The sequence below is a fragment of the Enhydra lutris genome, unplaced genomic scaffold, assembly GCF_002288905.1.
Source record: "Enhydra lutris kenyoni isolate GAN:26980312 unplaced genomic scaffold, ASM228890v2 scaffoldscaffold41, whole genome shotgun sequence".
Taxonomy (NCBI): Eukaryota; Metazoa; Chordata; class Mammalia; order Carnivora; family Mustelidae; genus Enhydra; species Enhydra lutris.
Window position 1 is genome coordinate 4,616,034 of NW_019154125.1, and position 13,525 is coordinate 4,629,558.

Below are 13,525 nucleotides of genomic sequence, written 5' to 3' on the forward strand. Positions count from 1 at the left end.
GCTTGACAGCAGGACTGTTTCTCCTTTGCCTTTTATATTGTGATAGCTCTGGACTCCAGCTCTATCCTGTCAAGCAGGAATTTTATCAACAAGCTTCATTGATGTTTCACACAGGGAAGCAGAATGAAGGCACACTTGGATTCCCCATGGCTTCCCGCAAGACAATAGGGCAGTGGTCTCTTGAGAGAAAAGAGTAAAAGTACGTGTGCGCCTACCAAAAATCACAGCGTGTTACCCACATCCAGAGTATTAGTGAGAGTTTCTAAGAGGGAAAGATGCTGGCTGCCACTCTTCTGGTTTCTGATAGAAGACTTGTTCTGGCTCTTGTCTCATCTTTATTATTCCCCTCAATTGTGGGGTTGTGGAACAGTCATTTGGTAGGTGACAGCAACTGGTCCTCTCAGGGGGTGGAGCACAGGGAATTTGGTCTCTGTCCTCCTCCCTTGGACCCAAGAGAGGCAGCCATTTTGGATACGTGTCCCTGCTCTGCAGACTTGAAACTCCCCTCTGATGCAGTGGTCCATGGTCTAGCTTGGCAATCATGAAATGTTAGTGCATCCACTTAACTTACCAACAGATATAGACTATAAGCTCCAGTAGCTCTTTATCGGTTAAAAACAGAAAATGGTATTTTTATCTCCAGCTGCTTGTGCCTTGGTCTCATTTCCAAACTAGACCAACAGAGAGGATATTATTTATTGATTACGTCAAATTCCAACACTTAGTTCTTTAAGAAAACTAATTCTTAAATATAAGAATATTATCTAACATACATGGGAATCAGTAAAAAGCTTTAAAAACATGGCTAACAAACTGGAATCTTTTTTTTTTTTTTAAGATATTTTATTTATTTGTTTGAGAGAAAGCAAGAGACTGAGAGTATGAGCAGGGGGGAGAGGCAAAGGGAGAGGAAGGAGCAGACTCCTCGCTGGGCCGGGTGCCCTACACAGGGCTCGATCCCAGGACCCCGGGATCATGACCTGAGCCGAAGGCAGATGCTTAACAGAAATGCCCGGAAATGGGAATCGTTCTTAGCACAAGATGTATTTGCACTATAGTTTTTGCTTGTCTTTGTTTGTTTTCTTCCCTATATAAATCAGTGAAATCTGTAAGCTTGATGTAAGTAAGACAATAACATGTAAGTTGCTGTTTTATATTTATTAACAATATGAGAATATAAATGGACTGAACTATTTACTCAACCGATTGACCTTACAACTTAAAGCATGGCTCTTCAGCAACCCAAGTGCTGAAGACAACTCTTCCTTAACTCCCTGTGAGGGACAATTTGTATGAGCAGGTCTGGAGGTGCACCTGGGTGGACGGGTGCTGGCTTCAGCTGTGCTCATCTCTTACAAATTACATATTCCATGATTCACATCTAAGAGGAAATGTTTAAGTTTTTGAACTGATGCATACAAAATGCAAATGTGAGCTCGTTTATATCTACAGTTCACATATAATGGAATAAAACTTCTTCTTTTGGCTTACGTAGCATTTTGTACCTTATCAACCACCATTAAAATGCATTAAATGGCTCTAATAATGATGTGCCATTGACCTGCCCAGTACTTCAGCATTCCTAATCATGTCTAATTTCTGTCTGAAAATGAAGAACAGCCTAATTATCAAACTACTAACTTCAGGTCCTTTGAGTGTTAAAAAAAAAAAAAGTCAAAGAACATTAATTAGCTTTAACTCTCAATCTTAAAAACTTATGTACTGGGCGCCTGGGTGGCTCAGTGGGTTAAGCCGCTGCCTTCGGCTCAGGTCATGATCTCAGGGTCCTGGGATCGAGTCCCGCATCGGGCTCTCTGCTCAGCAGGGAGCCTGCTTCCCTCTCTCTCTCTCTCTGCCTGCCTCTCTGTCTACTTGTGATCTCTCTCTGTCAAATAAATAAATAAAATCTTTAAAAAAAAAAAAAAAAAAACTTATGTACTTCATGGTGAAATCATCAGTTACCTAATCCCAGCCTTTCTTCCATATCTGTACCTGAGATACTAACAACACGGAGGCTTGAGAAGTTGATATACTGTATGCTGGTTTTCCATCCATTATTTCCACAGTGTGAATCAGTAATGTATTCCAAAAGGTTTGCTCTTAAAATGTCAATCCAAAGAAGAAATCTAGTGTTCAATGAGTCCTTTGAAATATATGTATTATCTACAAAGAACAGACAGCCTGATGATTCTGTTTCAAGAAAAAAAAACTAGGTGATATATTATCGCCTAAGAACAATTATAAATATATAGAGCTAAAATAGTCCAACTTATTTGCACTTGAAGATAGTAGATTATATCTCAATCTCTGAGAAAATCAAACCTCCTTTTTCTTGTAAACTCTGCTGACAGTGACTAGAGTTTTAAGGTCAAGGGAAACAGGACAGGTCAGTTGAGAAGGGAGGATGGAGAGAGCAGGAGAGGCCCTGGACCATGTTCAGTAGTTGTGTCAGCTTTAGTTGTAGGCTTGCATTGTCCTATGTGTCTTTCTTAGAGCAATAACTGACGTTGGTTGCCAAACAAAAGAATCTGATCATTGAATAATTTGAGAATATAACATTATCTGGGAAAAGAAAGAAATATCTTTATTCCAGCACTTTGAAGAGCCTTTAATATGCAAATGAACATTTGTCAACAATAAGAGTTTTGAATATACTCTACAGGATTTCTAATTTTCTTTTTTTTTTAAGATTTTATTTATTTATTTGACAGAGATTACAAGTAGGCAGAGAGGCAGGCAGAGACAGAGAGAGGGAGGAAGAAGGCTCCCTGCTGAGCAGAGAGCCGGACGTGGGGCTTGATCCCAGGACCCCGGGATCACGACCTGAGCCGAAGGCAGAGGCTTTAATCCACTGAGCCACCCAGGTGCCCCTCTAATTTTCTTTATCACTATAAAATGGTTTCTTTAGGAAGATTTTTATTTATTTATTTATTTATTTATTTATTTATTTATTTATTTGAAAGAGAGAGAGTAGAAGCACACAAGCAGGGAGGGTGCCAGATAGAGGGAGAAGCAGACTCCCCTCTGAGCAAGAAGCCCAAAGTGGAGTTCAATCCCAGGACCCTGAGATCATGACCCAAGCCGAAAGCAGACGTTTAACTAACTGAGCCACCCAGGCGTCCCTAAAATGTTTTTTTTAAGAGAATATTTTGTGTCTGGGTTATTTCATTTAACACAATGTTTTCACGGTTCATCCTTGTTGTAGCATGGGTCAAGACTTCATTTTTTTAAAGGACTATTTCACAGTATTCCATTGTACAGATTTGCCACATTTTTTTTTAGCTGTCCGTCTGCCAGTGGACATTTGGATTGTTCCCAGCTTTGGGCTTGTGAAGAATGCGGCTACGAACATACAAACCTCAAGATCTCACTCTCCACTTCTTCTGGTATACTCCCAGAAGTGCAACTGCTAGATGCCAATTCTAAGTTTATGTTTTTTTGTTTTTTGTTTTTTGAGGAACTGTCATATTGTTTTCCAAAGCAGCTGCCTCATTTTATATCCCCATGAGAGTTCCAAACTCCAAAAAGGGTTCCAACATATTTTGGACCACACTGAGCTAAATGTAAATACTAATTTGTCAAGAGAATAGAGCCCTTGCCAGAACACAACTTCAACCCTCAAAGTTGTAAGGAGGCTGACAGCAAGTGTGTCTTCAGACTCTGGGAGAAATGAGAGGTAGGTGTAGGACAGAGATTCACCTGGAGAGGGTCCTGATACATCTCGGTTCATGCTCTGATACTGGGACAGGTTGAACAGTTAGTTATCTTCTAGATGGAAATAGCCTGAGAGACCACATTCTTTTCAGGCTCCCATGAACTGCAGAGAATTCAACAGTCTGGTCATAAGCCTGACGTGCTTCCTCTTCCTAGAAAGACCCCAACTAGTTCTTCTGTGTATTTGATTCTGGTGGGACCCAGGGCTATGCCAATCACATATTTAGCTTTTGTGTTTGTGCAGACAGCAAATTTCAACCTGTGCTTCTCCAATCACATCTTTCTTAAAGTTTTCTCTTTTCCTCAACTTTACCGAGATTTTATGTTTAGAACCATCTTTATCCACTAATGTATCCAGATATCTACCAACTGGACAAACTGCAGTCTGTCTTCTCTACCACCCATGTGCAGTTCCAGTCTTTATCTGTCTGGTTAGGTTTTTGCCCAAACCTAGGTTTTAGCTTTCCTGAAATCCATTCCCTTCTCCAATTTCAGCTATCTCATCTTCCTACCTTTCTAGAGGAGAGAAGCTTACTGCAACACTCCCTACTGGGATAAAGTATTTTTAAAAATCCCATTGTGGGGCACCTGGGTGGCTTAGTTGGTTAAGTATCAACTACTGGTTTCAGCTCAGGTCATGATCTCAGGGTCCTGGGATTGAGCCCCACGTCAGGCTCTATGCTCAGTGGGGAGTCTGCTTGAGTATTTTCTCTCTCTCTCTCCTTCTGCCCCTCCCCCTACTCTTGCCCTCTCTCTTTCTCTCAAGTAAATAAATAAATCTTTTTCTAAATCCCATTGCTATACTTCCACATGAAGACACATGGCCTTCCAGGTATCTGGGGAAACTAACTACCACCTTGTGCACACAGCTTGATTGCACAATTAACTATGACAGAAGAAATACAATGATGTATTTTGAGAAATAAAAATGAGAAATACTGAGAAATAGCTTAAGGCTCAGGAAATACTTAGACTCACTCTTTGTCCATACGGAGTTATTTATCAAATGATTACTACTAGAATTAGATACTCTAGGTCAGGTGTGTTTGAATAATAACCTGGTCAAGTTCAAGGATTAAGCAGCCAGTTAACACTTCTGCTAAACTTAAACTGAAAATCTGAAAATGGAGGGGACTTACCTGAAACCCGGGATCTGAAAACAGGGACACTCTTGGTCCCTTTTGAATGGGACAGATAGGCTTTGGCTCATATTCATTAGTCAGTTCTACTTCTTGGGTGAGCAATAAGTAGAGCAGATGATTTTTCTCATACTGGAATATAATCATCATGCTTAATCATTTCCACACTAATATCCACCAGCCATTTCAACAGTTTCTCATATGACATGGTTTTCAATCTCCTCAGGTGAGGAAATTTGTATTTATTAGGGTCTGTCTTAAAGCTCACAGCTCAAAAGCAAGCCTGGATGCTCCAGATGAGGACTGCCCGGTGAAGAGTTCTGTTAATTTCAGCATTGCATGGCTGTCGAGCAAGCTAAGATTGTGTTCGCTATTTTTAGGAGGCAAAGACACAAGGGGCTCCCATAAAAATTGTGAGCAACCATGAGAAACTGAAACCACTGACCATTTGTACATTAATGTTGTTAAATATATATTGCCCCCTCTGGTGTCAGATTGATTGATAGATGATAGAAATCATCTTGTCTGTTTCTTTCTTTCATGCAAACCAACAGAAACCTTTTCAGTTTTGGTAATGTCACTAAATATATCTACAATGCCTAAAAAAACCACATTATCCACAAACCTGACAAGCAGACTTTCTGGGATTAGTAACCCTACAAAAAGAGAGAACATCACTTAAGTCGGATGACTTGTTTTTAGTGAACCCAGGAGATGTCCTAGTGATCACTACATTCTTTTTAAAATACTCACCTTATGCTCTGTTTATTAGCCCTCACTAGAGATAAATAGTATAATAATCTATAGATTGCTTACCTTTGACAACCTAGTATATTCATAGACAAAATGACTGTGAGAAAAAATATATATATACACTGACAGTGAATCTAAGATTGTATCTTCAAACTCTTTTTAAGACCTAACCATTCTTCTGAGAGTTGACTTATTTAAATAACTAAGTACTTTCTCATTGTCTGATCTCTTATATGAATGATGAAGAGTCTCTTCCTTTTGATTTAAAGTTCATTCTTGTACTTAGACAAAATGGAAGCAATGAAGAATAGGTAGTTCTTGCTTTCTCATTATAATTCTGTAACTTGTGCTTATTAATCCCAGGAGTGAACCCGTCACATCCTTCTTGTTATCCTTGCACCAATTATTTTTGCAAAATTATTTCTTAAAATTTTTAACATCTTTCAAAACAACATCCCATTTTAGGTCTTAGACTTTCTGGCATTTTTTAAAGGTTTCTTCCTCTTTTTTCAAAATCCTTACTTAGTTATGCACCTTTTCTGTGCTCTTTTTATGTGCATCTCCTTTCAAAGGTTGATTTATTATGTGTCTACTTATATTTCCATAGAAATGTTTACTTTTTCATCTGCATTAGGATCATTTGTAGTTGTATAGTCAGGATTTGCTTTTTGAATGTCTCTTATCCATTCTTAGATGATCTCTCTTTTCAGAATCTTTGAACATGGAGATGAATCTTTCTTCTAAATTTTTCTGATATCTTCTTTAGAAAAGGCAAGATTCATATCTGGAGATACCCAACATTTTCTTTTATCTCCACTGTGATTTCTACATTAATAGCTTCATGGGCTCCTGAGGTTCCCACAGTCTAAAGCACCAATATATTCTCCTCTTTGGGTAAAATTAATTCAACAAAAGCTCCTATTTCCCTTCATAGAAATGTCATTTTAAGTTATAGAAGACATAGACAATCCAAGCACTCTTATTTTAGTGAACTGAACTTATAGTAGATGTCTTCACATTAAAGCCTTCAATTACTACTCTATCATCCAGAACCAATTTACAGTTTATAATGGAAAGCATCACTTGTAACTGTATCTATCCAAAGGAGGTGTTTGAACTTGTTCTTCAAGAATGTATGCCATTGTCACTTCTCTAAATGTCCGCAGTTCCCTTATTGTATACTATCATTCATTACTAGAATTTTTAGTTGACCATAATAAATGAAAGATAAACTGGGATGTCTCAGCATTCATTTGCTTGTAGAATAAAATTGCTGAGAAGTTACTGTGCCCATTTCGAATCACAATCTGAATTGTTGTGTGATGGTCACTGAATTATAGTACCCTGTGGTTTCTCTGAATCATGAAGAACCCGGCTTAAGTCTTATGGTCTGCAGTGGCCTTGATGATTCCTGAGTGAACTGCTAATGTAGGATAACAGGACTCAGATCCATCTTTCTGGTGGCATGTGGAGCCCAGCCCCCATAACATCAAAGCAGAAGCACCTGGCAGACCCAGCAATAGCCAAGTCTTACCATTTACATACCTTCTGAAGCAAAATTGGAGATCTAATCATCCCCTTCATACACACTTATTGTGTGTGTGGATGATTTTAAAGCCTTTGAAATGTATATGTGATTATTTCCAAGATCATTTAACACAAGAAAATGAAACTCATTAATAGGTAAAAAATTTTAAAAAATTATTGAAATTTCATATTTTATAGCCTATACAGTACACGACACAATTTCAAATTTCTTAGTTTTTTAACACTCCCTATTTAGCATGCTGGAAAACCGACTTCAGTCAACACATACAGGCAACTGAGTTGCAGGATTAAAAATATAGCAATTAGAAACTATAAAGTAGCTAGTAGATCATGCAGTTCACCCTTTCACATTGCCATTTCATAAAGAAAAGCAAAATATAGAGTGGAGAAAACACAATGCACTACTCTCTACTAAAAGCCTATGTATAAATATTGAACTCCCTAGATGGAAAAAAAAAAAGCAAAACTCAAAGCAGAAGGCAATTTAATGTTCTCATTTTAAAATGCCATTTAAAGGTTCTTCCCCTTAGTGTACAGAACTTTGAAATACCACAAGCATGAGTATTATTGTGATAACAGTAATTCAAAATATAGATATCTAGAAACATGGTATGTATTTACGTATTTATGTATAATACATATACACGATGAACATTAGTACATCATGTGCTTATATACAGTATATTTGCCATTGACATCAACTGTTCTAAATGGGAGTCACAGAGAATGGACTATTTGATGTTTACTGTTCCTCACTTCACACTGACCTCAAAAAGTGCTTTATTTATTCAGTTTTCAGAGAAGTCCATCAAGATCCAGCTCAAGGACTATGATGACCCAGAAGCCATTATAACACCCTCTACCCACCCACTTGGTTGTCAAATGTATTTCTGAATCTCAACAATCAATCCACACTTCCATGTCAAAATGAAAGGCCTTTTCAAGTGGCTTTTTTTTTTTATCCTAAACTTGTTGACATATTCCCTCATATTAGCAGTATTAACTTCAAAAATAACAAGCAACACTTGAGTAGTCATTATACATTGCCCATAATGGCTCCCGTTTCATTTATGAGAAATCAAAATGTGGTCTCCATACCACAGCAACTTTGCATTCATTTCAAAAGGCTAGTTCCTATAAACAGCATACTAAGTACAGTTTTTAGTACTTTTGCTAAACAAGGGAATTTTTAATGTGACAACAGAATAACAACAGAAGTTTAGTGAAAAGATTTTAAAAAAGAGAATTCATGGAAAATCACCAACCCACAAAGGTACATAATAAGAGAGGGGAAAAGTAACAATAAAACTATGAAACAGGGGGCACCTGGGTGGCTCAGTGGGTTAAGCCTCTGTCTTTGGCTTAGGTCATGGTCTCAGGGTTCTGGAATTGACCCCACATCAGCCTCTCTGCTCAGCAGGGAGCCTGTTTCCCCCTCTCCCTCCGCCTGCCTCTCTGCCTACTTGTGATCTCTCTGTCAAATAAATAAATAAAACCTATAAATTAAAAAAAAACAACAACAACTATGAAACAGCCAGAAAGCAATTAAGAAAATGACATTAGTAAGTCCTTAAATATCAGTAATTACTCTAAATGTAAATGGAATGAATTACCCAATCAAAAGACAGAGTGGCTGGATAGATTTCAAAACAAGCAAATAACACCAACAACAACAACAAAAACAAGACCCAACTATATGTTGCCTAAAAGAGACTGACTTTAAAGACACATCTAGGCCCAAACTGATGAATGGAAAAAGATATCCCATGCAAGTGGAAACCAAAAGAAAATAGGGGCACCTATACATATATCAGACAAAATAAACTAAACCAGCAATGGTAACCTACAAAAAAAGAAGGTCATTATGTAATGATAAAGTCACTTAGGTCAAGTCCGTCCAGACGATATAATAACTGTACATATACACACCCAATGATGGAGCGCCTAAATATGTTATGCAAATACTAAGAGATACAGGAGAGGGGCGCCTGGGTGGCTCAGTTGATTGAGCATTCCCTCTCTTGATTTTGGCTGAGGTTGTGATCTCATGGATCATGAGATTGAGCCCTGAGTCATGCTCTGTGCTCAGTGGGAAGTTTCCTTGAGGATTCTCTTCCTCTTCCCTTTCCCCAACTCGTGTGCATTCAGGTTCTCTCTCTCTCTCTCTCTCTTTTTCTCTCTCTCTCTCAAAATAATAATAATAATAATAATAAATCTTGAAAAAAAATGGGAGAAACAGACAACAACATGATAATAGTAGGGAATTTCAATACCTGACTTTCAGCATTAGATATAATCACTCTGACAGAAAAGCAAGAAAGAAAGCATTGGACAAAGCTGGAGTCATTGCGATACCTGATTTTCTTTTTTAAAAATAATATGGAAAGCTACATGGATTTGCAGGTCATCTTTCTGCATGGGTCATGCTAACTTCTGTATTGTCCCAATTTTAGTATATGTGCTGCCAAAGCAAACACTACACTTCTAGATTTCAAACTGTATTACAAAGCTATAGTAATCACAACCAGTGTGGTCTTAGCATAAGATCAGGCAGAGATAAGTGGAACAGAATCAAGAGCTCAGAAATAAACTCTCACACACATAGTCAAGTAATATTTGACAGGGAAACCAAGAATACTCAGTAGGGGAAGGCTAGTCTCTTCAATAAATGGTGTTGGGAAAACTGGATAATTTTATGCAAAGGAATGAAATTAGACCCTAAGCTTATACCAATTACAAAAATTAACACAAAAGAGATTAAAGACTTAAGCATGAAACCTGAAACCATAAAACTCCTGGAAGTAAACATAAGGGGTAAATGTCTGCTTGACATTGGTCTTGGCAGTATTTTTTTTGGCTATGACACCAAAAGCACACACAACAAAAGCAAAAATCAACATGTGAGACTACAACAAACTAAAAACCTTTCTCAAGCAAAAGAAACAATCAACAAAATAAAAAAATATAGAATGAAAGAAAATTTTTGGAAATGATATACTTGTAAACCATATATCTGATAGAAGGCAAATATCCAAAATATATAAAGAGCTCACACAACTTAATAACAAAAAAAAGCAATCCAATTAAAAATGGGCAGAGAAGCTGAATACCCTTTTTTCCAAAGAAGACATCCAAATGACAATAAGTACATGAAAAGATGTTCAACATCACTAATCACCAGGGAAATGCAAACCAAAACCACAGTGAGATAGCACTTCATCTATTAGAATGGCTCTGATCAAGAACACAAAAGATAGGAGCCCCTGGGTGGCTCAGTCATTTAGGAGCCTGCCTTTGGCTCAGGTCATGATCCCAGCCCTGCATCAGGCTCCCTGCTCAACAGGGAGTCTGCTTCTCCCTCTCCCTCTGCCTGCTGATCCCCTTGCTTATGCTCACTCTCTCTTGCTTACTCTCTCTCTCTCTCAAATAAATAAAATCTTTTTAAAAAGAACATAAAAGATAAGTATTGGGAAAGATATGGAGAAACGGCATTGTTGGTGGGAATGTAAATTGGTGCAGCCACTATAAAAAAAAATCCATATGGTGGTACTCAAAAAAATAAAAAATAAAACCACCATATTATCCAACAATCCAGCTTCTGGGTATATATATCCAAAGGAATGAAAACAGGATATTGAAAAGATATCTGCCCTCCCATATTTGTTGCTGTATTTCCATATAGCCAAGACATAGAAATAGCCTTAAGTGGATTATTATTCAATCATGGGAAAAAAAGAAAATCCTGTCATTTGCAAAAACATGGATGGACCTTGAGGGCATTATGCTAAATCAGATAAATCAGACAAAGAAACCAATACTCTATGATATCTATATGTGGGATTAAAAAAAATCCCTGAAATCTCAAAAACAGAGTAGAGTGGTGGTTACCAGGGGCTGGAGGCAGGGGGTGGGGAGGGCGGGAATCTGGGGAGACATTGGTCAAAAGGTACAAACTTGCAAGAAGATGAGTAAGTTCTGGGGATCCAATGCACAACAATGTGATTATAGTTAACTATTCTGTATTGTAGACTTGAAAGTTCTTGAAAGATTTGATCTTGAATGTTCTCTCCACAAAAAAGAAGTGGAAATTTTGTGATCTGTTGGAGGTGTTAGGTAATGCTACGGTGGTAATATTATTAAAATATATAAGCGTATCAAAACAACACATTGTATACCTTAAACTTAAAAAATTATATGTCAATTATATCAAAAGAAAGAAGGAAACTAACTAGCTAATAGTAGTAGGAAGCCAAGGGTCTAGAAAATAGCCTAGAGTAACAGTGGGGGTAGGCTGGGAAGATGAGGCCCAAGGATGCTGTTGATAGGGGTGCACAGCAGTCTGGGTCAGGGATGCTGACCCATTCTAATGCTCTTCTTTCCTTCCTTCTCCAAGACCAGAAAGGAATTAGTATTCGTTCAATCTGGGATTAGAACAGGGATCCTTGACATGGTATCCACTAAGGGACCTTGGCTAGAATTCTGGGATTCTGTCAACTTAAATGAGAAAATAATATATTTTTATTTTCACTAATATTGAATTGAAATTTATCGTCATCTTCAATTACTGAATGTAGGCAACAAACTATAGTAGTATTAGCACTACCTGTGACTTTGTTGCCAATAAAAATGACAATATTTTAATTTTATTTCACATGATACTTATTATACTTCTTTTCAAACATTGGTCATGCTCCTCACCACTTTGGAATGATGGAAGTTATTAGGTCCTCTGATAAAGCTTGCTGTTTAATGTAGTAATAAGCAACCACATACATTCCTGCAACATTGCAAAAACACTTTGATAAGTGTTATTTCAATATCTTTGATTTCCTTTGTCATCCATTGTGTTTTATTTTATACATTTAAAAATACTACTCTGAGAAGCAATTCATTGGCTTCAAAAGATAGCCAAAGCAGTCCTTGGACAAAAAAAGTTATGAACTCTGGGTTACATGGTGTGGGAGGGACAGAAAACTGGAGCAACTCTTACCCTCTGAGCCTAAGAGAAGAGGTTTTGGTCAAGGAGAACAATGAAAGGATCCTCTTGGAGGTGCTGGGACTCAAGAGTTGGACTTAAGACCACCCATTACTGTTGCAGTCCATTCCTGAATGGTCCTCAGGGATGCCTGGAAAAGGGAGCTGGAAGGATTTGAGTCCCAAGAGAAAAAGTAAGGAGTTTTTTGATGGTAGTTTTATATATATGAATGAGAGAATCATGTTTTATTAGGAAAATAACTTTCCAACTGAGTAAATAGGAAAATTTATATGAAAATAGTAACTATTCAAATAATGCTAACTTTTATGTCAGGCAGGGTTCAACGCAATTTACAAATATTAGCTTCATTAATCCTTACTACAATCCTACACGGTAGGTACTACTATTATCCCCCTTTTGCAGATGAAGAGGGGAGGCAAAGTGAAGTTAAGTCTGTTGCCCAGAGTAGTCCAGGTCTCATGTCACAAAATCAGGATTTGAATGCAATATAATCAGTTGGGACTATGGGCTATGTACCATAACGTGGGCTCCAAAGTGATTTTCTAAAGGATTAATAATAATGTCATTTCTTAGTCCTCTGCAATAATAATGATAATAAAGGAAATATGATGTATACCAGCTGGAAATAACATCCTCTGCTTGTATTTTCCACACTGAGTTCTTCTCATCAGATGTGCCCCCTCTAGAAGTATATTCTCAGTTTCTCCTCCCAATGGCTATTATTGGAATATTGGCAGTTATATGAAAGTATGCCCCGTTCCAACTTTCTAACATCTACCATGGCTCCCAGTGGATTCTGAGACAGCAAATCTTAACCTCTCAAGGGAAGCTCTTGTCATGACTGATGGCTTCACCCAACTTTTGACATTATTAATATATTCTTTTCAGAGAACATTAGGCAGCCGTGCCATGCTGGCTGAGGCTGCAGTGGCAGTAGTAACCCTTAGTCCCTTCAGCGCACCAGGGATAGAGCAGCCCTGTAACACAGTGTCACCAGATGAAAAACATCAAGAACTCTGAGTATGCCTTTGTATGGTAGTCTCAGCCTTCTCCACTGGGCAGGGGTGGGGGTTTGTGGTGGGGGCCCGACAACCTGATGTCCCACAGTTTGTGACTGGGTGATATTCAAATACATTAATGGATTCAGAAAGCAAGAACCCAAACACTTTTCTGACAGAGGAAAAGCTTCATGTAAAAGGTTTCTATTGCATTGGTCTTTGTGGATACAGTCTGTGTGCAAAAGAAAACACAAATTTGTCCCAGATTTTGATTGTAAATATATAGGCATTCATACAAGACTGGACAGTTTTGAGTGTCAATTAAAAACTTCCATATTTCTAAACAAATAAAACAACTTTTCTTTTTTTTTTTTTTT

At 37.8% G+C, this 13,525-nt stretch overlaps 1 protein-coding gene across 1 annotated transcript in view; it reads right to left on the reverse strand.

Annotated features, from left to right (window-relative positions):
* Window positions 1-13,525, reverse strand: part of LOC111155390 (sodium/potassium transporting ATPase interacting 3) — a 618,988-nt gene that overhangs the window by 502,229 nt on the left and 103,234 nt on the right. The window lies entirely within an intron of this gene.